Genomic DNA, 23,466 nt, shown 5'->3' on the forward strand with positions numbered 1-23,466 from the left:
CCAAAAAAAACCAAAAACACCCAACACAAAACCAAACACAACTTGGAGGAAGCACATTTTATGCACAGAGGCGATACTACATTCATGAAAAAAGAACCTGATGCTACTAAAAAAGAACATTCAGAGAACATAAAAGAACTCTAGAAATAAAAATCGTGTTAGCAGAAATACAAAACTCAACAGAAGGAGTATATTAAAAGGAAAAATAAGCCTGGACAGGTAGCTCAGTTGGTTAGAGCGCCAAGGTTGTAGGTTCGATTCCCGTTCAGGACACATACAAGATGCAACAAATGAATGTGTAAGTAAATGGAATAATAAACTGATGTCTCTGTCTCTTCCTCTCTCTCTCTCTCTCTCCCCTCTCTCAGATCAATAAATAATTTTATTTTATCCTAAGAATCCTGAAACACTAATCAGAAAGAATATATGCACCCCTATGTTCATAGCAGCACAATTTACAATAGCTAAGATCTGGAAACAGCCCAAGTGCCCATCAGTAGATGAGTGGATAAAAAAGCTGTGGGACATTTTACCATGGAATACTATGCAGCTATAAAGAAAAGGCTCTTTTATCCTTTGGGACAGTATGGATGGAGAAAATTATGCTAAGTGAAATAAGCCAGGCAGAGAAAGACAAACATAATATGACCTCACTTAGATGTGGAATCTAAAGAACTCAATAAACTGATGAACAGAACAGATTCAATGACATGGAAGCATGGATCAGACTGACGAATGTCAGAGGGATGGAGGAGGTCGGGTGGGTAGAGGAGGGGAGAGTAACCAAAGAATTTACATGCATATATGCACAACCCAAGGACACAGACAATGGTGGGGAGGGGGACTGGAGAGGGGGGTGGGATGGGGTGGAACAGGTCATTGGGGAGATAAAGGGACATTGGTAATATTTAAAATAAATAAATAAAAAATGTGAAGAGACTCTAAAAATAAATAAATAAATATATTTATTTATTTATTTAATTATAAAAAAGAAAAATAGAAAATAGCAGAGGATGGAAAAGAGAATTTGAAAACTGGTACAGAGGTTTCCAGATCTGAAAAATAGGAGTTATGAAAGAAAATAAAAAGAGGAGAAAATTACCAATGAAATAACTTGAGAGAATTTCCCCAAACTGAAAGACATGCGTTGCCTGATTGAAAGAGCCCACTGAATGTCCCGCACAATGGATGAAAGCAGATCCCCACCAAGGCACATCCCTGTGAATTTCAGAACACGGCCACACAGAGAGCCCACACATTTCTAGAAAGGGAGGAAACAGCGACATATAAGGGTTCGGGAATCAGAATGGCTTCACATTGCTCAACATTAATATGAAAAGCGAGAAGACAAAGGACCGATACTCTTGAAATTCTGAAAATAATTCTCTAATTAAAACTCTTTATCCAGCCTAATTATTGTTTAAGTGTGAGAGTAGAATAAAGGTATATTCAAACACTCCTTTCTCAGGAAGCATGGAGAGATGTCCTCTAGACATAGGAGAAAAGAAAAGGCACTAAGATGAAAGAGGCAGGTGAAGCCATGGAAGGCCGCTGTTCAGTCTAAGCAGTACCCTCAAGACTCAGGCATGGTCAGTCCCCTCTCCCACTGAACCTCTTTTCAACCTGACAGAACCACAGGTGTCACTCACTGTTCCTACTCTACTACCTGAATTCAGAAACTGAATGGATTTGGATACTGACAGACATCTGTCCTGAATGATGTGCTCCAAGTTGAGGGGTAAACCGAGCAAGAGGAAGACACGACACCCAGAAAAGAGAAACTCCAACCAGACGAAGGGCAAAAGGGATGCAAAGGATGACCACAAAGGATGACCACAAAGAAAGTTACAGGACAGCAGCTACAACATGCCACACATGCAGAGAGCAAGAGAATGGGTAACCAAAAAAATGGCACTGAAACATGTAATACGTGACATGACCGGCCTTGTGAAAGCCATACTGACAGCTATTAGAAGGTGTAGCAGGAATTAGCAAAAGGGACAAAGAAAATAAGGCAGAGGAAAACACAAGGTAATTATTAACTTCAAAACAAAAAGAAAGTTAACTTTTGTAGTACACTATAAGGCTCAGTTGTTGCATTAGCTGATTTAACAAGTACATGTATATACACACACACATATGTATGTACGTATGTGGGTGATACTACATAGTATATTAATTTCTTATTTGCTGCTGTTACAAATTAGCACAAAATTAATGGCTTAAAACAACACAAATTTGTTATCTTGCAGCTCTGGAAGTCAGAAGTCCAAAATGGTTCTCATCACTGGGCTAAAATCAAGGTGTTGGCAGGGCTGCATTCTTTTCTGGGGGCTCTGGGGAAAATCTACTTTCTAGAGGTTGCTCACATTCCTTGGCTCATGGCCTCCTTACATCCTCAAAGCCAGCAATGGCCAGTCTTCCTTCTGCTGCATTACTCTGACCCTGTTTCCTTGACTCACATCTCTTTCTCTGACTCTCCTGCCTGTCTTTCACTTCTAAGGACCCTTGTTGATTACGTTGGGCCCACCCAAAAAATCCAGGATAATCTCCCATCTCAAGATCCTTAACTTAATCACATTTGCAAAGTCCCTTTTTCCATGTAAGGCAGTATATCCACAGGTTCAGAGGATTAGGATGTGGCTGTCTTTAGGGGGGCTCTTCTCCTGCCTACAACATGCTTACCTATATATTAATATATGGATAAAACATTTCTGAAGGAATGCTGCTAGGTCACTGTTAATAGTATGCCTGTGAGAACTATGTAGGAGGATGGTTGGAGAGTGGAAAGGGTGGCCATCTATGAGAACTAAATTCTTATTTACTAAACAGGAAATTGATGAAAAATGTCTAAAATGGAAGAGTCAAAAGATAGGCACATTACTCAGAAATGTAAGTATAAAATTGCTAGAAGAAATAGTTAAAAGCGGTTGCCTCTGAGGACAAGGGTGGGAGCAGGCCAGGAACAACTGCATTTGGTGAAGAGGCGTTAGTGCCATTTGATGTCTCAAATTATATGCATGTACTACTGTGAGGAAATAAAAGTGATTTTTTAAAAGAGAGGATGGGGATGAGACTGAGGCCTCCGCCCAATTGCAACCATTGTTTGGGCGTGGCCCCCACCCTCCTCCGTAAGAGTACAGCTCAGGCCCCACCACCTCTGCTGCTCTATGAAACCATCGCACCCTACAGAGTAATCATATCAGCTCCTTACACCCACAGAGCTCCTTCGCAAGCTATAAAAGTTGTACTTCTCTCCCCGCCCCTCCACACCCCCCTCGCAAAATACTTAATTCTTGCAATACGTCATTTCCACCCAGTCCAGACTACGCGCAGCATGGTGCACCTCCCTCACATCCCTCCCAAACTGCACCTGTGCATGCCATTGCCTATACCCCTAACCACGACCCTGGCTCACTCGTTAGCCCACCTCAGACCAAAGGCCCACAATTCAACCATCTCCTGTAGCCTCTAGACGGCCCCCTGCCATGTCCCCTCCCACCCTCACCATTACACTGTCCCTAGCGCCATTCCCACCTTCCTCACCAACACCGACACCATCAGCATCCCCCAAGCTCATCACCCCGAGTCTCAACTCCAAGCATACTTCAACCAGCAACAACTAGATTGTCACCTCACAGTCTCACCTCAACAAGGGCCTGCAGAGAAATATCTTCTTCCAGAAACAAAACCATAATTGCCCACAACCTGAATCCTTGCTCCATCAAAAACAGTCCTTGTATTATCACCATAAGAGCTCCTCCCGCCCCATCTCAAGTCTCTATCCAAACTGCTGAAAAATACTTACCATCTCTTAGTGGGTCCTTCTTCTTACCTGAGGTCTACTTTTCTTGCAGTGGACTTTGCTTAAGTCTATCTAGTTACCTTCCCCCCCTTCCCAGGGGGTGTTGTTTGTTTGTGCTGACCCCCCCCCACACACACACTTCAGTTAGAGGGAGCATGTGACAAGGCAGGGCCAATCAGAGGCCTCCCAGGAAGGCTTTGGCACAGTGGAAAGATGCTAATATCATAGGATGTGAGTCAGGAGCTGCTGGTTGGGGGGGCGGGAGCTCACCTGAGAACAAAGGGTTGAAGACCAAGGGCTGGAACACTCAAGTCATTGTCTGGGCCCCTGGATCTAGCTGTACCTGGAGGCAGGGCATCTGCCAACCTCTCATAATGTGAGTGGGTCTGTGCCTTGCAGATGACAGTCCTGACTCATATGCTAATCTCCAGCCTGTAAATCTTCCCTAGGAGGCCTGGTAAGTGGGTTCAAGTCCTGGCAGTTGTGTGATGATTACTTATCATCTTTGTGACCTGAGGCAAAACTGTGCCTCAGTTTTCTCAGCTGTAAAATGGGGAAAATAGTAACCACTTCACGGGGCTGTTGTGAGAATTAAAATGAAATGCATTAAAAATGCTTACAAGAGAGCCTGACACAGAAAACATACTCCATAAATTTTAACAATTAGTTGTTCCTGACTAATTCAGCCCACGGCTTTCCCTTCGTTTTGAAATCCCGGGAGTGCCGTGAGTGCACGCTGCTCAAACAGGAGTCGCATATATCACGCTCCTGTGACAAGCCGGGTCCTGTGAAGAGTCTTACAATGTCAATATCTCCCTCATCCTCACCTCCAGCCAACCCTCTGTAGTGGGTACTATTTTTATCCCCATTTTCCAGGTGAGAAAAATGAAGTATAGAGAGGTTAACGAAGCTGCCGAAGGACAGTTAGTAAGTGGCAGAGCCAGATATAAAGCCAGATCTGTCCCACCCACAGCCCAGTTTTCTCCTCCATCATGATCTCTTACAATTAGCATGTAACTGCTGTATTAACTTTGGGCACAGATTGGTCAGAAAACAAAATTTCCAGTTAGTCTCCCTTTCCTGGTTAGGTCTGTCTGCCGTGGGGCAGGAGCAGGGGTGGTGATAGGCACACAACCTTATGATCAGTGCCCTGCCCAAGGCAGGAGCCATTCATTCATTATTCATTCACCTGTTTATTGAGCGCCTACCAGGTGCCAGGCACTGTGCTAAGGGACATGCATTGTCCTATTTCACCCTCTAACGATCCTATAAAGTTTATGAAGTTAGGTTCTATTTTTATTTCATAGGAGAAACTAAGGCTTAAAGAGGTTTATTACCTCTCCAACATAGCCCCGGTAGAAAGTCCCAGGGCAGGACGACAAATCCAGGTCTGTCTAACTCCGGAGTTTTTATGCACCTGGCAGCACTCAGTCATGTGTAAGCATGCTGAACACAGACCCCAGATCGTATCTGTGCCCCTGATGTAACACCAGCCACAGATAACAGCCTCATGGCTGAATTTCCTATTTGAGCTTGGGGGCAGGTACAAATGAGTCCTGTGGGTGACAGAAGGTAGGAGAGTATCTGGTACCCACGTTATCCAATCATCTGCCAGGGTGGTGATAAGCTCCAGGCCTGGTGAGCTGGGGGTCAGCAGAAAGTAGAGGGGAGACATCGGGGCCTCCTAGAGAGAGATTTCTACCTGCCACAGCCTCTCTCAGTGACAAGACTGGGGCCGGATAAGGAGGGAGAGGTCTCAGTGCCACCTTCCCACTATTCATTCCCTCACAACACGAGCGAGATGCTCACCACCCTACGGTTACTGACTTTCACCCAAACCACCAGCTGCCCGTAGAACACCAAAAGTCACCGGTAACAGGCCAAGGATCCTGCCATCCTATTCCCCACTTTAAAGCCTATGTGTCTCACTCTGGAGTCATAGCAGGATGATGTGTGGCTCTTCCACCACCCTCGAGGCCAGGGCACCACCAGCATGAGTATTTATGGTCACACCAAACCAGAGATGAGTAGAATCAGACGCTTCTGCTCATCCTAATGGTTACCATGACACAGCCCCAAAAGCAGAGAAGGGAAAAAAGGTTTATACCCAAAATAGACACTGTGAGCTGAAGTTGTTCTTGGGAGCCAAAATGAGCCAATACAGCCTTACACAAAGGAGCACACACTTCTGAGGGTGGCGAGTCAGAAGCCCTGCCATGTGTGCTGCGGCTGTCAGATGGACTTCCCACGCCCTGGGAGTCAGGCGCACAGGGTGGCCAGGCTGGAAGCCCATGTGAGAACCAGCCACGTGGACCCTGATGGGCCTGCTGTCGGGGGCAGACAGCCATGAGCACGGGTCTGACTCCGTCCTTCCCTAGAGGTGGCTCATGGTCTACATCTGCGTGTTTCTCTGCCTTTCCAGCATTTCTAAAGAATGGCCCACACCTGCCAGCTGCGGAGCCTCTTTACTTACCGGCCCCTTGACCCCTGCACCTGGTCCCCACCCCATCCCATATCTCTGAACCCTCTAGGGGCACTGAATGCTGTAATCCCCAAAGGGGGCACCACAATGGTTCCTCTGGAAGATAAGTCATCCGCCAGCCTTTTCAGGATCCCTTACGCCACTGAACCAACAGACCAAAAAAAAAAAAAGAGAGAGAGAGACTTACTCCACTGGCTGGAGTAATTGATCCTAGTTTCTAAGGAGAAACTGTGTGGCTGGGAAGACTGTCTAGAACCCAGGAGATTCTCTCAGGTCCCTCTTAGAGCTTCCATGCCCAAAAGTAAGGGTTAATGGAAAACTACAGAAGCCAAAAAAGGAGGTGGGGGGGGTACCACTGAGGATTTAGATCCTTCAAGAATCAAGGTCCGGGTCACCACCAGGTGAAAGCAGCCTGACCTGCTGAAGTCCTAGCTGAGCACAGAGGAAACACAGGATGGGTAATGGGAGAAGGAAGCGGCGACCGAATGTGGCCTTGTGAACAAAAATAGAAATGAGAACTGTAGTAGTTTTGTGTATTTTCTATTTACTTGATATATATGTGTACATGGTAACTGTCCTCCTTTTCCTCTTTCTTCCCATTATTTTATATACAAGTTATTGGAACTTAAGCCAATAATTGAGTCTTTGGGTAACAGAATATTCGGTGGGACTGTGACTGAATTTGAGGTTATCCATGTAGACAGAGATTGACATAATTATTGGTGAGACGCCTCATTTGGGGAAAAGTAGTTAAAGTACCCTTCAGTAAGGATAGCTTGTCTCAATAGGTAGAAATAGGGCTACTTTGTTGTTACAGGGGAGTTCAGGTGTGTGTAAAGGGTGCAATGAAAGCTTTGTAGCCAAAGCAGGAACCTGTGCCAGTATACCTATTCACCCTTCATAGCCTGCTCTGTGAGAACAGATGGGCCCTTCACAGATTCCTCCTCTGCAGTGGGCACATGAGACTGGCAGTAGAGGGAACTAGAGAGACACTGAAAGACGTCTCTTTTCTTCAGATCCAGTGTGTTCTCTTGGAGGGGTCCTTCGCTGTATACATCTTGAGGAGCCAGCTCCTGCTGCCTCGGTGGCTTCCCCAGTGCCCAGTCCTGTCCTGTCCCAGCTTCTTCAGTGCCAGGCTCCTGAGCCACACACAGCTTCACCAGTGCCTGGCTCTCCCAGTGTGACAGTCAGCAGCAGGCAGCACTTCACCCAACACTCCCCTTGGGTAGTTTCGTAGCAGTGTGCTCCAGTGACACACTTCCTCATGAACAACTTTCCTTGGGACCCAAAAGGATGGATTTCCAGTGAGTTCCAGAGGACAGGTATCCAGCAAGTTCTGCCAACATGGCACTTTCCTGTCATCCAGGCAGCCATGGCCATGCCCTCTCCATTAAGATCAGGATCTCAGCCCTTGGGGCCTCTTCCTTGGGCACTCCATGGTAACCCTGGGGGTAGTGGCTATTCTCATATATGCCATTTTTACATTCTTTGCAGTTCTTTTCACTTCTTACTAGCCAATCTCTTATTACACCAATCACCTATTATAGTTAATAGGCCTTTACACTAAACTTTTCCTGTTCAAATCACTATGTGGTTTCCGTCTCCTGAATGCACCCTGACTGATAGTCACCCACAGCTTCAAAGGGCCTTTTTCCATTCTCAAGGTCCTTGAGCTCAATTCAGCATCCTTGCCAGCTAATCACTGCCTGCTTCAAGCACTCACTGCACAATCATGCACTGAGTGCCATTGCAGAGCAGGGCACTGGGGTGAAGAGACCCCTGCTTCTGGAAGTTCACAAGCAAGTGGAGTCTCTGGCTCTCTCCCCCATCCAGGACTCCACTTGGCTCCATGCTCTTGGTTCTCTCCCACCCCTGGGGCTTCTCTGCTCTGTCTCCTGGACTGGCTGCGATCTTGCTCCCACGACTACACAGCGGGTGCCCGTCACGCGTCGCACTCTACCTTCAGCTGTACTCTAAGTTCTCCTCTGCTGAGACATCTGGGCTAAATTAGCACAGACCTCCTTCTGCAACCTCCATCTTTAGTTTCTGGGCATCCCCACCTGGACAACTTGCAGTCCCCTAAAATTCTACTCTTCTAGAGCCAGAAGCCTCAGGTCTCCTTGGGCTTCTCTCTACATGGAGGCGGCACCACCCTCCCCTCAGCTGCCAAAGCCCAAAACCCCAGAGAGAAGGTCTCGCCTTCCCCTCAGTCCCCACCCTCCATGGGATGCCTGATCCTCGGGCGTCTATCCTCTCAGCTCCCCAGGCCCTTTGGACCGTAGGTCTAGACCTTGGTTGTTGTTCCGCATTGGTTTCCCTGACCCTGGTGTCTCTACCTGCACCCAAGCCTCTCGGCAAAGATTTCCGACGCAGGGCTTCCTCAACCAAAACCTGTAATGCTGATGAAAATGTTCTAAAATTGACTGTGGTGATGGTTCCACAGCTCTGGGAAAGCACTAGAACCATCATACTGCATACTTTAAATGGATGAATTGTATGGTATGTAAACTGTATTTCAATAAAGCTGTTGTTTTTAAAAAAAGAAAAACAGCCTGTGATGCCAATGATGTTCACACACAGTAAAATCTAAACTCTGGTCTGGTCCTACACCCCTATTTATGGATTGCTCAGATCTTGCCCCCCAGCTCTCCCAGCTGACCCCATCATTCCAGGGCCAGTCATTGTCCCCCAGCTTACATCCCCTATGTCTACACTGTGTCTACACTCACACCATTCTCTCCTCCAGAGGACTCATCCACCCCACTTCTCCCCAATCCCTTAGTAACCCTCCCAACCTCCTCTATCACTTCTCCTCAACCACCCACCCAGGAGTCTTTAATCAGTTTCTCTTGTGGTCATTTAGCTTTTCGTTTGTATATATAGATGTGTCTGTTTCCCCAAAGAGATGAGGTCAGAGTTCATGTCTTGCACCTTGCTGCCCCCCAGAGCTCAGTGCTTCTCCCCCTCCTGCCCCACCTTGTTCCGGGTGACCCTGGAGGCAGAGAGGACTGTGTGAAATCACTCCCAGGCAGCTGCAACATCCCCAGCACAGTGCTGCGGTGCCTAGAGTGACTGCCCACAACCCCCATTCTAGGGGTCGCTTGGCAGAGTTCCCCAAGGCACTGTGCCAATGGAAGGGCTCTGCAGGAGCTCCTAGGCTCCAGCTTCACCTTTCCTGGGCCAGGACGTACACCTGCTGTGGGGTGTGCAGGCCCCACTAACGCCCAGATGCCCCAGCATGAAGGGGGTCGTGAGGGTCCTAGGTCAGGGTGCCAGTGGACCACAGGAAGCAAGGAGGCTGGCCCCCACCCCTCCAGGCCCTTGGGGGCCGAGTCCGTGGCTAGCCTGTGACCGCTCTTGTCCACACATCCATGCATATGCTTTCCCCACCTGCACCTTTTCACCCTCTTGCCTGACCAAGTGACTACTCAGCTGACCCCTCCCAGGCCAGAACTAGGAGGTCCCCAAAGAGTCTTCAGGACTTGGGAGCTGCTGTTCGAGCATAGCCCCTCCCCACCCATGAAAGAAGGAAAGAGTCTGCTGCTAGCAGAATCACCCACTGGTTTTTGGTTGGCTTTTCCTCACCTTCTGCCCCAATGAAAACCAAACCATTTGTGGAGGGTCAGGGAAGGAAGATGAGCCCCAGGGTGCTGGGCAGCACATCCTAGAATCACGAGCCCCTGGCCCAGAGGCCCTGGTACAGTTCATCTATTCCTTTAGGCCTAAGGAGGTTCAGCTGGAACCCACCTCCAACCCTGGCCCTGTGACTCAGAGATGCAGACCTCACTTTCCCAATCTGTGCAATGGGGTACTGGGTCCCTACTTCAGAAGTCTATGTTAAGCTATGAGAGAATCTGAATGGAGTGTTAAGCACAGTGCCTGGTACACTCCATAAATGTTAGTTTTTTAAAAAAGTATTATGTGATTAATCAGGGCAGAAGGCCAGTCAAGTGTCCTTAGGAAACCTAGACTCCGGCTAAGACCACACCCAGGAGTGGCTCTTGCTCACTCCTGGGAACAGCTGCTGTGGCCTCACCCAGAGTCCTCTCTCTTAGCTAATGCCCCAAGTCTCCCCCTGACACCCCAGCCTAAGGCCCCTTGCCACCAGAATGGGTAACCCCTTTCGCAGAGCCCTTAACCTGCCATCATGGCCTTAGGGGCTTCTCAGAGCCACATACACAGACAAACACACACATACAAACACACACAGACAAAGACAGACACAGAGGCACATACAGACACACACAGACACATAGACACACACCCCGACACACACACACACACACACACACACACACACACACACACACACACACACACACTCCTCTCCTGCTCAGGGCTCCGGGCTTCAGGAGGATTCCAGGCAGGGCCTCCCCGCACATGCGTCGCACATTTCACCTACAGCACGGGCCAAAGAGGCATTTGGAAACCAGCTTGGGAACCTCATAACCATTCATAACATTGTTCTGAGAGAAAATACAAAACATTGCCCTATAAACAAACATTTGCAACAGAATTCCTCTAAGAGCTAGGAATCGCCTGTGCTAGGAAACTAACAGAGCAAGAAGAGAGAAACCGCATAAACTCAGTTTGCCTTTGCAAAATTAATACCAATTACAAAAACATTTATGTGAACTGCTTACCATTTATACTTAATTACCATGCAGCACAATTATGTATACCATTAAGGGTATGCCAGATTAATTAAACTGTATGTTTCATTTGATTACACCCCCACGCCCTCAGTCCATATATGCCCAACTTCCAGAGGGCTGGCCCTGTGACAGGTATGTGCAAACCAGAGAAATGTTGGTTTCTACACTCAAGTCGACAGTGGTCCCTCCCACCCCACCCCCAGGCAGACTGCCTGACTCTGTCCCAGGCCTTCTTGCCAACATCACCACCAGAGGAGCCCCTGCTGAGAAGCCACCTTCCCCTAGGCCTCCTCTGGAAGGCAGTGACACTTCAAAGGTCTCCCCATGGGTGTGGCTGCATGCCACGGGGGCAACCATACAGCCCAATAGCCACCACGTATGCGGGCTCACAGAGGAAGCTGGCCTCACCAACCAGACCAACGTCTCCCCAAGCTCATTTCCCAGACACCTCTAGGGCCCTGCTCCCCTTTCCCCAGCAAACCGAGCCAGCTAGCAGGCAAGGTCCCAGCTGTGGTCTGCCCAGGCCCTGCAGGGTTCAGAGCCTCTTCCTGCCTCTCCCTCTGCTCTCCACAGCCATGGATAGGCAGCTCTGACCCCCCTAATTCCCATTTAGCTCAGCAGATATTCTTCAAATACACTGGGGTTATCCAGATTTGGGGAATAAGAGAGTCAATGGAACATGACAAATGGACCTTCCAGGGAAAGTGGAACTTACTGACCGAGGGGCCAGGCGGGCCAGAAGCTCAGTGAGAAAGGGGCGTGTGCATATGCGCATGCGCCTCCTGGGTGCCAGGCAGGAAAACGCATGGCTGAACTGTAATCCTCAAACACCTGTGAGGCCAACTGCATAGGATTTTTTTAAACGAGTGACATAAAATATCCAGGTTTAGTGCAAGCAGCAGTGTTTGAAACAAGCAAACAAGCAAAAACACAAGCCTGTGAGATTATCCCCACTTTGCAGATGGCAAAACGGAGGTTAAGAAAAGTTACATGATCTGCCCAAGGTTACAGTTAGGAGGTGGCAGGGTAGAGGGGCCATGCTGCCTCTTGCACCAGTGATGCTGACATGGCTCATGACATTTTTCTAGAAATTCTTTCTCAACTGCCCTTCCTTTGACACTCAAAAGACTCATTTCTCTTTTAGAGAAACAGTTTTGGTTGCTTCTTTTCTGTTTGCTTACTCAAACTGCTGCCCTCCGCTTATCCCCACCTAACTTAGCAGACCTGCTTCTCAATGGAGGGTGGATGTCAATTTGGTAATTCACATACCCATCTCAGAGGGTGACAGGACATACCCCAGGTCGTGCAGCTGGAGGTCTGGGCCTTGCAGCTCATCATTGTGGGGAGCTTCTGAGAAGCACAGGCCCCAGCTTAGGGCCCCAAACATCAGCACCCCTGATACATGTGGAATGAATGCCTGCTTAAGTCACTTCCCTGCTCAAAAATATCCACGTATTATGACCAGTTATGGAACAAAATGTGCCTGTCTTTCTAATCCATCACACTGGCCCCTGCCCCTCCTGGGCCCCCACCTCCAGGCCTGGTGACACAGGCTCTCTCCTTCTGCCAGCTGGCCCAACCAAGGCTCCACCTGGGCAAATTCTAACCACCCTCAAGTCCCCACTCCACTCCCTCCTCCCACGTGAAGCATTCCGGGGTTTATCGAGACTCCCCCCCCAACCTGTACCCTCACAGTGAATGTCTTCTCCACCCACACAGCTGGCTGAGCCAGAAACCAAAGGGTTCCCCCTGGCTTCCCTTACCCCCTCCGTTGCCCAGCTGTTCCTACCAGCTCTGCTTCCTAAATGCCTCGCAAAGCACTCCTCCTCCTCGCCCACACTCCTGCTCCCTGATTTCTGCACCAGCCTTCTGCCTGGGCTCCCTGCTCCCATCCTCACCTGTCCAATTTCTCTTCCTTGATGCCTCAGGATGATCTTCCTCAGATATAAATATGGGCATGTTACTCCAAGCCCAACACCTATCAATGGGTAATATCCCAGCTTTCCATGGTCTAGCTCTGGCCCAGCCCTCAAGCCTCACATCTCATCATTCCTCATATGCCATCACTCTGGCCACATCAGGTCAGAATATGCCCTTGACCACCTGGCTAACTGCTCCCCACCCTTCAAGACTCAGCTCAAGCATCACCTCCTTTAGAAAGCCTTTCCTGATCTTCCCTCCCCCTGAATGAGATGTCCCTTCCCCCAGCCCTCGTGATGCCCCAGGCACATGCTGCCAGGGCTCTCTCCATCCACCTATAATGTAACGGTTGCCCTCTCCGGACTCTCACCTCTGCTTTGGGCTCCCTGAGAACCAACTAGTCCCTTTCATCTTTGTAGCCAGTGCCTGGCACATAGTAAGTCTTTAGTAAAAAAAGAGACAAACTTTATTTGTGGGTCTGAAGCAAGGGACCTCCAAAGAGAGAGAACCTGACAGCTGCCAGGCCTGCCAACTTGGGGCCCTGACATCTCACCACCTGAACCCCAGCTCTCTGTGTCTAGGCTGCGTGGAGGATGCTGACAGAAGAAAATGCAGAGGCAACTGCCCAGCCCCACTGGGCCTCCCAGCTGAGCTTCCAGTACCAGGCAGGCCCGCAGGCCACCACCAGTTGGGCTGGGAACCACCAGCCTGCTTGAGGATGGCAACAAGCACCACATTGTTGCTGGTAATAAAACTATTAGGAACCGGTGCTGTGTGCCAGCTGCCAGGCCCGGCTGTGGTCTGGACCCTCCCATGCCTCTAGGTCAGGGGGCAGAGCCAACCCTGCCAGCAGGCCCAGAACCCAGAAGAGAAGCCACTGCTGGCTCTGGGCCCAAAGAGACCAGAGGGCAAGGAGGGAGAGGGCTCAGGGCTTGGGGGACCTGCTGGGTCACCAGTGAGCACAGACTTTAAGAGACTGATGAAGTACATCAAGATTAAAGTTCCAGAGATCAAATGGCCAGGGCTGGGGGACTCGGAGATCAACCAGCCAAATCCTGGCTTTACAGAGGCAGGAACAGAGGCCCTAAGACCCCTAAAGAGTGAGAAAAACCATAGGCAACATTTGTAGGGTCTTATAGTGCACAGGGGCCTCCATGGGGGTCATCACACACAGTCCTGAAAGTCACCCTCATGCAGCCCTGACATGACCCCACTTAAAGAAAAGGAACTCAAGTCTCCTAGCACCTACTACGTGCCGGCAAAGTGCTGGCTGCTTTCCTAACATACTCCATTTGATTCATGTAAGATGTGGATCCTCTTATCTCTGATGGAAAACCTGCAGCTCAAAGATGTTTATGTCTCGAAGTAACTGAGTAGTAGTGGGGCTGAGACACTAATCAAGGCCTGCCTGCCCTGGCGGTCTCTTCTTTGCCCTGCACGCCTGACCCCTACCAGCCTGGGGTTGTCCCCTACCAGCCTGGGGTGGAGGGGAGGTCCACAGAGGGACACAGAGGGCAGCTCTAGCTTGCCTCCATGCTACTGTTCTTTATTTATCTTCCTGCCTTATTCCAGGGCAGAACAGGGCAGGGTCAAAGAATTATAAACCCTTCCTCATGTCCTATTCAACAGGGGCAGCCTCAGAGGGGAAAGCAAGCTCCAAGAGAGTACTCAAGGGTGGAGGCTGGGGTTGGGGGAGGGAACTGTGGAAGGGGGAGATGGGTGCTGTTGCCAAGCAACAGGCAGAGGGATTCCTATCTGTCCCTCCTCACCTCTCCACCCTGTCACCTGGGTCACTGCCACCTGCTCATGGCCTTCAGATCACAGAGCTGGGTACAGCTTGAGCCCACACGCCCGACAAGTTCCCCAGGCATCCCTTCCACTCCCTGGTGGGGCCCCCTGAAACACCACTTGGCCTTCTATGCGTCACCCTATGCTCCATACCTGGCTCGGGCCCTAGCCATACCTCCAGTTCCCAGGGAAACATAGATTGAAGCCCTTTGGGAAGATCCTCGATGATCCGTTTCCCATCCTGAGTCAGAACTGAGAGTTTCAAATCACAGTCCTATAAAACTAACTTGGTCCACTGCCCCTGGTATACCTGGGTATAGCCGGCTGCCTGTTTGCCACTCTTGCCCCAGCCCCTCCAAGCACAGGCCTTTGCTTGGAGGCCTCAGTGTCTGCAATATTCTTCCCTGCAACCTTCCCAGAGAAGAGGAGTTCCTGAGTAGCCCTACCCTTTGCTGTCAGTCTCCAAGCCAGTTTCTTATCCATCATAAAAAGAGCCCATCCTTCCAGGCCTAGGGTGACTCAAATTTTTTTCATGTTCTTATCCAGAAGCTTTAAAAAGTGTGGATTTATTTTAGTTGTCATGAACAAAGTAGCATGTGTGCATTTGCATTTTTTCAAAGGTACAAAGTACATAAAGTGTATAAAGTAAAAAGGCAGTCTTTGCTGACAGGTTTGCTGTGACTTTTTCTATGCATGTACAGCCTATAAATGTGTACATTTGTATATATTTTTTAGAAATTTTACAAAAACAAAATTATAATCCCATATGATGGACATCTACATGTCAGAATAGACATGCTTACTACCCCATTTCAAAGGCTTTGGGGACTCTAAACATCCCCCTTTATCCATAAATTTATTTCTCCTTTCAGAATCTATAATAATAATCACACAGCACCATTCCTTCAAGAGGCCCTCTCCCAACAGTCTCCACTTGCTGGAGCGTTGGAGGATCCCCCGCCCCCCGAGCATCCTCACCTGCTCCTCCCTGGATCCTCCGGGGAACCTCTAAGGGGACGCTTGTTCCCAGGTCCCCCAGATCCCCAGCCTCCCACTGCAAGACATTCACTATGACTCAGCCCACATGCAACCCACAGTTCAGTAAACCACAGATCTGACCCCACCATCCCATAATGTCCCCTCTAAGCATCTGTTAACCTTTTCAAGTAAGGACCACTGGAACACTGGGATCTAGCTGATCTATTAGGTCAGAACATCTTCTGCACCGACCCCCAGATTCACCCACATAGTAACACAGCAGGAAGAGCACCAGGCTCAGAGTCAGGACACCCAAGTCCCAGCCCTCTGGTTACTAGCTGTTTCAGATAGTCCTCTGTCCCCTCTGAGCACCCGGACAGGACAGCTAACAACGGGCTCAGAATTGAAAATGACCTTGACATTTGAAACAGAAACACAGAGGGAAGATCAATAGGGATGACAAGGAGCAGGGCCATGACCGCACAGAGAAAATAGGAACCTGGTTATAGATACAAATAAGGCTGGGAAGCTGTAAGGGTCAGAGGGCAGCACAGCAGGATGGGAGTGGGCAATGCTCAGTTACAGCTGAAAAAAATTCCACTCCCCACTGGGATTTGGCTAGGAAAGCCCCAGGCTCTGCACCTCCTCCCCCTGTCGCTGTCCTCCAGACAGGTCTGCGATGTATCCAGCAAGGGAGATGTGGCCTGGCGGGCCCTGACCACTGGCTGTCCTTGTTCCGGGCTGCCAGGCACCTGGGGGCACAGCTGCCAGGCGGGGGCACATCCCCTCCGAGTTGGGGGCTCAGTTCTGTTGCATGTAAAAGAGGGAGAGGGAGAGCAGGGCAGAGTCAGGTTCTGCACCCCCATCACAGCCCCCTGCGAGAATGTTCTGGAAGCTGGGGCACCTCAGCCTGGGGAGGGGATGTAAAGTGGGACGACACAGAGACCTCTGGGAGGCCAGGTAAGGGACCCTCCCCCCACCCCCTATTCCCACCATAATGCCATCACTGGCACACAGACCTGACCCTAGCTGGTGCTCCCCTTAATGGCCACAACCCCTGGGGTTGGTGAAATTTAAACCCTGCTCTGTTTCTCTCCAAGTCTGAGCTTTTAAATTCAGAATATAAAGGAATCATCAAGATCCTATACCAAATGAGCTCACTGGACCCTTTCCCTCTCTCCCTTTCCTCCTTCTGTCCTGTCCCTACCCTATCCCCCAAAGTAACAAGCAGAGCCATTCAGAGTGATTCTCCGATGGCCACACAGGCGTTGCAGAGCACAGGGGCCCACTCTCCCCCAATCAACACGGGGCCTCAGCCTGGCCCCTAGCACACCTGAGGCCCTGTTCTGTCTCTCTAGTGGCTCCCCCACACTTCAGTCACCTCATCTCCGACTACTTGGCTTCCTCCTCTCAGTCTGGAAGCCCTATCTCTGCATGTTAAAGCCTATTTTACATGCCACCTCCTCAAAGAAGTCCCCCCAGTTGGTTGTGACTTGTCATTTGAGCACTTTATTTCTTCCTGTCCTGTGACCTTAGTCTGCGGTCATTAGTTGGGCACACCTTAAACTCACTCTGTGCCCTTAAAGCCTAGCACATGGCCTTGCCCACAGGAAATGCTCAGTAAGTCTCTGGAAGCAAATATACTGCGCTCAGAACAGAATCATAATAAAGAGCCGAAACTGCACTGTGAGGGATTTAAGGTGGATACAAAGACAACCTGTTGACAATGCAACTTGTTAAATTCTGGAACAGACTGCTAAGTGGCGCTGAAGAGCAGCCCACCTCGGAAGATTTTTCAATCAGAAACAGCACTTTCGTCATCCGTCCAAGATTTTGCAAAAGAGGCAGGAAGGTGGACAAGACTTCTCAGGGCACTTCCTGCAGTGCCGGTCCACGTAAGCTGCCCATATGACGAAAGTAATCACAGCTGGCTAACAGTGGGCACATTATCTCTTTTAATCCTCACAACCACCTGAGCACAGCCTGGTTTTACTCCCCTGTACAGGTGAGGAAGCTGAGGCTCAGAAAGATTAAGTCAGCTGCCCCAGATCCCACAGCTGGGAAGTGTCAGGACGCAGCTCCTTCTGACTCCGTGGCCCTCACTGAAACAGACTTGACTCCATGGCCTTGAAACAGACTTACGTCTAAGCAAGTTGTATCTATCCCCACATAGCTGCACACAGTGTATACAGAAAGATGTGTACACAAAAATATGCACAGAGGACCACATGCACCACACCCTGTCCTGCCCACACACTTAGCCAAATGGAGGCAGGCCTGGACACACTCACATCCCTGATACTGCATGGATCTCAGGTTTTGTAGCTTTTTTTTTGGGGGGGGGGATAGTCAAGGAGAGAAATGCTGAAAACGAACCCTCAGGATTTGAGTGGAGAGGAATCTGGCACCCTTAGTTTACTACGAAAGCCCTGTGCAGGAGCAGCAAAGCACACAGGCCCACGGAAACACCCGGCCTCAAAGGGCAAGCAGGTTCCTGACAGGCTCCAGTGTGTATTACATACTCAAATGTAAGCAGAATAGATTCCCACAGGCCGTGCCTGTTCCCAAGCTAGAGACCAGAGACACACTATCAGTGGGGCATGGAGTGGGTAATGGGGACATGGGCACCAAGTCAGGGACCCCAGCCCACACAAGGAGAAGGCAGCAGGAAGTGCAGAGGGAGAGGAGCATGTGACAGGCACACAACTGGCCTTCTGGCCTCAAGCTCAGGGTAGCACTTTCAACTCTGGGAGAAAAGGGGCCCGGCCCCATGCGCAAACAGCCCCCAACCCAGCTCCAAGTATTCTCAGGGCTCAAAGTTCTCTTTCAACCCTAAATTCAAAGGCTTGGATTTTAATGGTAACATTTCAGGCCCAAGGATGGGGCAGAGGGTGGTCTACTTTCACCCCCATTAGACTGCTCTCAGAGTTCTCTTTCTATTTGGTTTCCCAAAAAAGGAGCTTTGAGGGAGTCTGGGCTCTTGCTGGGGAAGAACTTGGGTGTTATGGGGAAGCTTGAGCCTAAGGAACTAACCTAAAAGCAGGTGATGGCCATTCGGGGACAGCAGAGCAACAGCAAGCAGAAGAGCATGGCCACCAAATCCTCTGCCACTAGAGACAGGACAGGGACAAAGCACACAGGTGTGCAGCAAGCTTCCTCACCATTCAGCAGACACCCATGGTGGCCCCATGAAATGTCCAGTGGGGGAACCCAGAGGTAGCTGAGGCAAGGTCCATGGTCCCATGGACACCACAAACTGATAGGAGAGAAAACAAACATGCATAGCAGCAGCTCAGGAGAGCTGTGCAGAGCACAGTCTAAGTTCCCTAGAGGGTAGGCCTCGCTCCCTTCTTCTCGGTCAGATCACCCTGGGCAAGTATTTTCCAGCTTGTCCTGTCTTCCTTGCAGGCTTTTACAGAAGACAATGGCACTGATGTGTGACTATGATAGTAAAACATCCATAAGGGATTCAAGTGCTTACTCTAAACTGAACCTGGGGAAGAAACCTCAGGAATTATGCATACACAGGATGACAGAACCTGGGGAAGAAACCTCAGGAATTATGCATACACAGAATGACAAGTAAACCTACACAAGGACACATACATGTGAAGGCTTAATCAGAAGCTGAACTTTTACACCCTCTGTAGAGTCAGATGTGGCAACCTGTCTCCTGCAGGGTCCCCACCCCTCACACCACCTCTGCTTTCAAAGGTCCATCCCCCAGGGAGGGGGGCAGCTCTCTCTCAGACCTCCTCTCCTTGGGAGACTTTCCTGATTACTGCTGTGTGGTGGGGAAAAAAAGACCACCCCTTCCCCATTCCTGGGCTGGAAATTCTACCATGAACCATACAGTTTAAAAGCTGGAATGGACCTTCAAGCTCCAGTCCAACTCCCATCCCACAGAGGAATCTTGTCCACAGACACCCTGACAGATGGTCAATCGGTCATCCTCTCCTATGCTTCTCCAGTGCTTGGGGAGCAGTCCTTGCACTGTGCACTCACTCCTTGAATCTAGAAGGAATTCACTTTTTCTAAGGTCGGCCTCCTATTTACAGGCCCACGTGCCTGGGAAGGAGAGCAAAGAGAGCCTCAGTCCACCTGAGCCTGGAGCTCTGCCTTTGATGAGCTGAAGACAAGCACCCAGGAACTGGACAAGAGGCTAGAGAGGGAGCCAGGGCTCAGAAAAGTGAGGCCTGGAAGGGAAGCAGGCAGGTGCCAGACCCGCTGTGCAAGTTTGCCTGGGGCCCCTGCCTGGGTGCAGCACATGTGCACACATGCACACACATGCACACAGACTCACACTTCCACAGAGCTGCCTGTCAATCAACCCAGCCAGGGTCTCCGTGTGACCTGGAGGTAGAGGGGGACCACCTTGCCCCAGAAACCTAGCAGGAACTCTGACAACCGAAGCTTCCAAGCCCAGGCAGTTCCAGCAAACCACCAGGAACTGCCTCTGCCAACAGAGGGGACAGCTCAAAGAGGGTCCGCCTGACAGCTGGGTTCCCCGAATCCCACAGGCCAGTCCTCACACTCCAGCAACGCTCAAGGAGAAAAGCTTCCCCGGCTGCAGCTGTCACATCTGCCGGGGAGGGAGGAGGCACAGCGGCGCAGCACCTGATCCCAGGATCCCTTCGCAGGGGCCAGCGCGGGAGGCCAGTCCAGCCGCTGGCAGCCCGGGGTGAAACATGAAGACTCAACAGTCCCCCAGGGATGCTGGTGGCAGTCTCTGGGCACAGCAGTGAGGGGCAAGTTGGGTCACAGGGCAGAGGGCGCTTCTCAGGCAGGCTCCTGTCCCCGCCGGCCTGGGAGGGGGCGAATTGTGTGGTTCTGGGCCCGGCCCTCCCTCCGGCCCGACGCAGCCCAGGCTGCCCAGCTGGGTGCGGGACGCCATCTTGGGTCAAGGTGCAGCCACAGGGGGCTCCCCTCGGGGGCTGGGGGAGGGGGCCCCTGAGAACCGGCGGGCCCCCGCACCCCACCCAAGGCGCCAACACCTACTCAGCTGGCTTTGCAGTGCAGAGAGGAGGCGGAAGGACGGAGGGGACGAAGAGAAAAGGGGGAAAGCAGAGGTGGGGTGGGAAGGGAGTGGGTTCCCCCAAGAAGGGAGGCTCCAGGAAAGCAAAGCGAAGTTTGGCAGCCGGAGGGCGGCGGGCCCCAGCGACGGGGGACTGGGGGAGGCCGGGGGCGGGCCCTGGACCCACGCCAGCCCGGTCCGCGCCGAGGGGGAGGGAGGTCCGGGCGGCCTGGGGGAGGGGAGCCGGGGTGAGGGCGGGACACGGACCGGGGCGCCCGCGGCTCCGAAGCTCCGGGACTCCCGGGGCGCAGGGACTTGGGCCCGAAGACCCCGATCTGCAGCCTCGGCGAGGCCTCGTCCTTCACTGTGCAGATGCTAAATTTCAAGGACACGTCTGCACCGGCCCAGCGGGGGTGCGTGTGTCCGCGTGAGTGTTAAGTGTGTGCGGAGGGGGTGTTTCTGCTGCAGGGGGCGGCCCAGGAGGCCCCCACCCGCGAGCCTCCCGGCCCGCCCCTCAGCCCCCACCCGCCCGTTTTCCGGCCCCCGCGGCCCGGGCTCGGGATATTCGCCCGCCCCCGCCCCGCCCCCACACTGCGGCGCCGCCGCCACAGCCGCCGCCGCCGCCGCCGCCGCCCGGCTCCCACGGCCCGCGGCGGGGGCAGGGAGGAGCCAGGCACGACGTGCCCCCCCCGCCCCGCGCACTGCCCTGCCTTCAGCGGGGAGGTGTGCCCCCCAAGTGCCACTCTCCCCACCCCCGTCGCCCCTCCCAGATCCACTGGCACCCCGCACCCCCAGCCACAGGTGGCCGAAGGAGGATCGCTGCGCAATGTTCCCCGGCCCGGCCCCCCGATTACCCCTCGGACCGCCCCCGGGGGCCTCGAGTGTCCCCCGCCCTGCCGGGCCGTGGAGGACCGGGAACCGGGGGGAGGGGAGGGTCGAGGCTGCCATTTTCTTTTGCGGCGTTGCCTGCGCGGGGCCAGGCCCCCGCCACCTTCCTCTGCTCCCTGCGGGCCGCGGCGGGAGCCGATTATTCCGGGTCGGGGTCCGCGCCCTCCAGTGCTCCGGCCGCAGGCCCCAGGCGGGGCTCCAGGGCGGGGACAGGGCCGGAAGGCGGGGGTGGCCGGTCCGGAGACCCTGCGGCAGCGCAAAGCCCGGCACCGCGGCAGCGGCCAACGTAGGAGGGGGGCCCCCCCGCGGCATTGTATAGACTTGAACTTGAGCCCGGAGCGGGGCGGGGGCGGGGAGGGGGCTCCGCGCAGGGAGCAGGCGGGACAGGAGGGGGCGCCTGCCGAGCCCACAGTGACATAAACAAACCCTCAAATGCCCCGCGCCGCCCCGGCCAACCCAGCCCGCCGTCTCCGCCCGCAGCCCTGGCCCCGCGAGCGCACGGCGCCGAGTTGCAGGGGTCTGGGAGCGTGCTCCGAGCCGGGCACTGCCCGCCACCGTGCCCCCCGCCCGGCCTCCCCTCCTCCTCGCCCGCCTCCGGGCCGTCCGCCGGGACCGCCAGTAGCAGCGCTCATTACCGTGTGGCCGGTGGGGTCGGGCCGGCCCGGCTGCGCGCCCTGGTGTCGCGGCGCCGAGTCCCGGCTCGCCTCTGGTCTCGACGCCGCCGCCCGCGCGCCCTCCCTCCCTCCCTCCGCTCGCTGTCGCGCTCCCTCTCTCCGCCTCCTCCGCCGGGTCCCCCCCTCCCACCCCTTCTCTCCGCCTTCCTCCTTCCCTCCCTCCGGCCGCCCGCGGGCCCAGGCCTCCGCCCGCTGCTCGCCCCCCGCGGCCGAGCTGGCCCGGGCCCCGGCGCTGCGGAGCCGGGCCGGGAGGCAGCGCCGACTGGGGGGCCCCGGGGCGCCTCGGCGCGAGCGGCCTGGGCGCGCGGCCGGTCCTAGCGCCCTCGGTCCGACTTCCCGGCCTCAGCCGCTGCGCTGGGGATCCCCGCACTCTGATAGACCGAGGGCTGGACCCCGCAGCACCCCGACCCTGCGCTGGGCCTGGGCATCACGCCTCGGCCGCGCTCCGGCCACTCCACCGGGGGGCCCTTGCTGCAGCTCCCTCACCACCACCACCCGCGGGGTGCTCGGCTACCTGGCGCTGCCTCTGCGCTGGGTCCCCGCATCCAGCACTGGCCGCAGGGACAGCGGCCCCTCCTCTCCCCGGCCGGTGTCAAGTGCCTCCCTCCCCGGCAGCCCGCGAAGCCCCCGGCGGCCTTCGCCCTGCAGTTCTCCCGACCTCCACCAGAGCCCACTGCACTCTGCCTGCCTCAGCACTGGGGCTGGGGACAGCAGCGCCGGCCCATCGGCCCCACAATCCCCACCCCACCCGCCACCCCCTCCAGGTGCGGCGGCCCAGTGGAGGCCGCCCACTCAACAGGGCCAAGGTCAGGGCACCAGGCCCATCCAGGCCGTCCTGGAGGCTTGAGGGCCTCTATAGGATGAGCCCCCTTGAAGGGAGTGAGCTCCCTGTACCTTGAGGTGTCCAAGTAGTTCCCTCAGTTGGGCAGTGGAAGACTGGAAGAGTTCATGGAGTTGGAGGTTGAACTAAATGACATTGAAGATCCCTTCCAGCTCTAAGATTCTCTGCACACTTACACTCAACCTCACACTTACCCCTGTGTCATGGGGGTTGTTTTTATTTCTCTTAGAGTTCTCAAACTCCAGGTTTCTGATTTGGGGCATCTCTGTCCACTTCCAACGGCACAGCCACCCTCTGATCATCACTCTCCCAAGTGCCACCTTTGGGGCTTGGTGCTGGGCCCCCTTGACCCCCAGCCTGGCTCCCTGCTTCTGCTTTCACCTCCACCAGCCATTTCCCCCTGTGCACCCCCATTCCACCC

General features: G+C 53.0%; 1 protein-coding gene across 1 annotated transcript in view; it reads right to left on the reverse strand.

Annotated features, from left to right (window-relative positions):
• DNMT3A (DNA methyltransferase 3 alpha) overlaps positions 1-22,221 on the reverse strand; it is a 99,326-nt gene extending 77,105 nt beyond the window's left edge. Inside the window, exon 1 of the mRNA XM_087823406.1 lies at positions 22,166-22,221. The gene's annotated coding sequence lies outside the window, so the exon portion shown is untranslated. The remainder of the gene's footprint in view (positions 1-22,165) is intronic.
• Between the last annotated feature and the right edge of the window lie 1,245 nt (positions 22,222-23,466).

The sequence above is a fragment of the Miniopterus natalensis genome, chromosome 13, assembly GCF_054644295.1.
Source record: "Miniopterus natalensis isolate mMinNat1 chromosome 13, mMinNat1.hap1, whole genome shotgun sequence".
NCBI lineage: Eukaryota > Metazoa > Chordata > Mammalia > Chiroptera > Miniopteridae > Miniopterus > Miniopterus natalensis.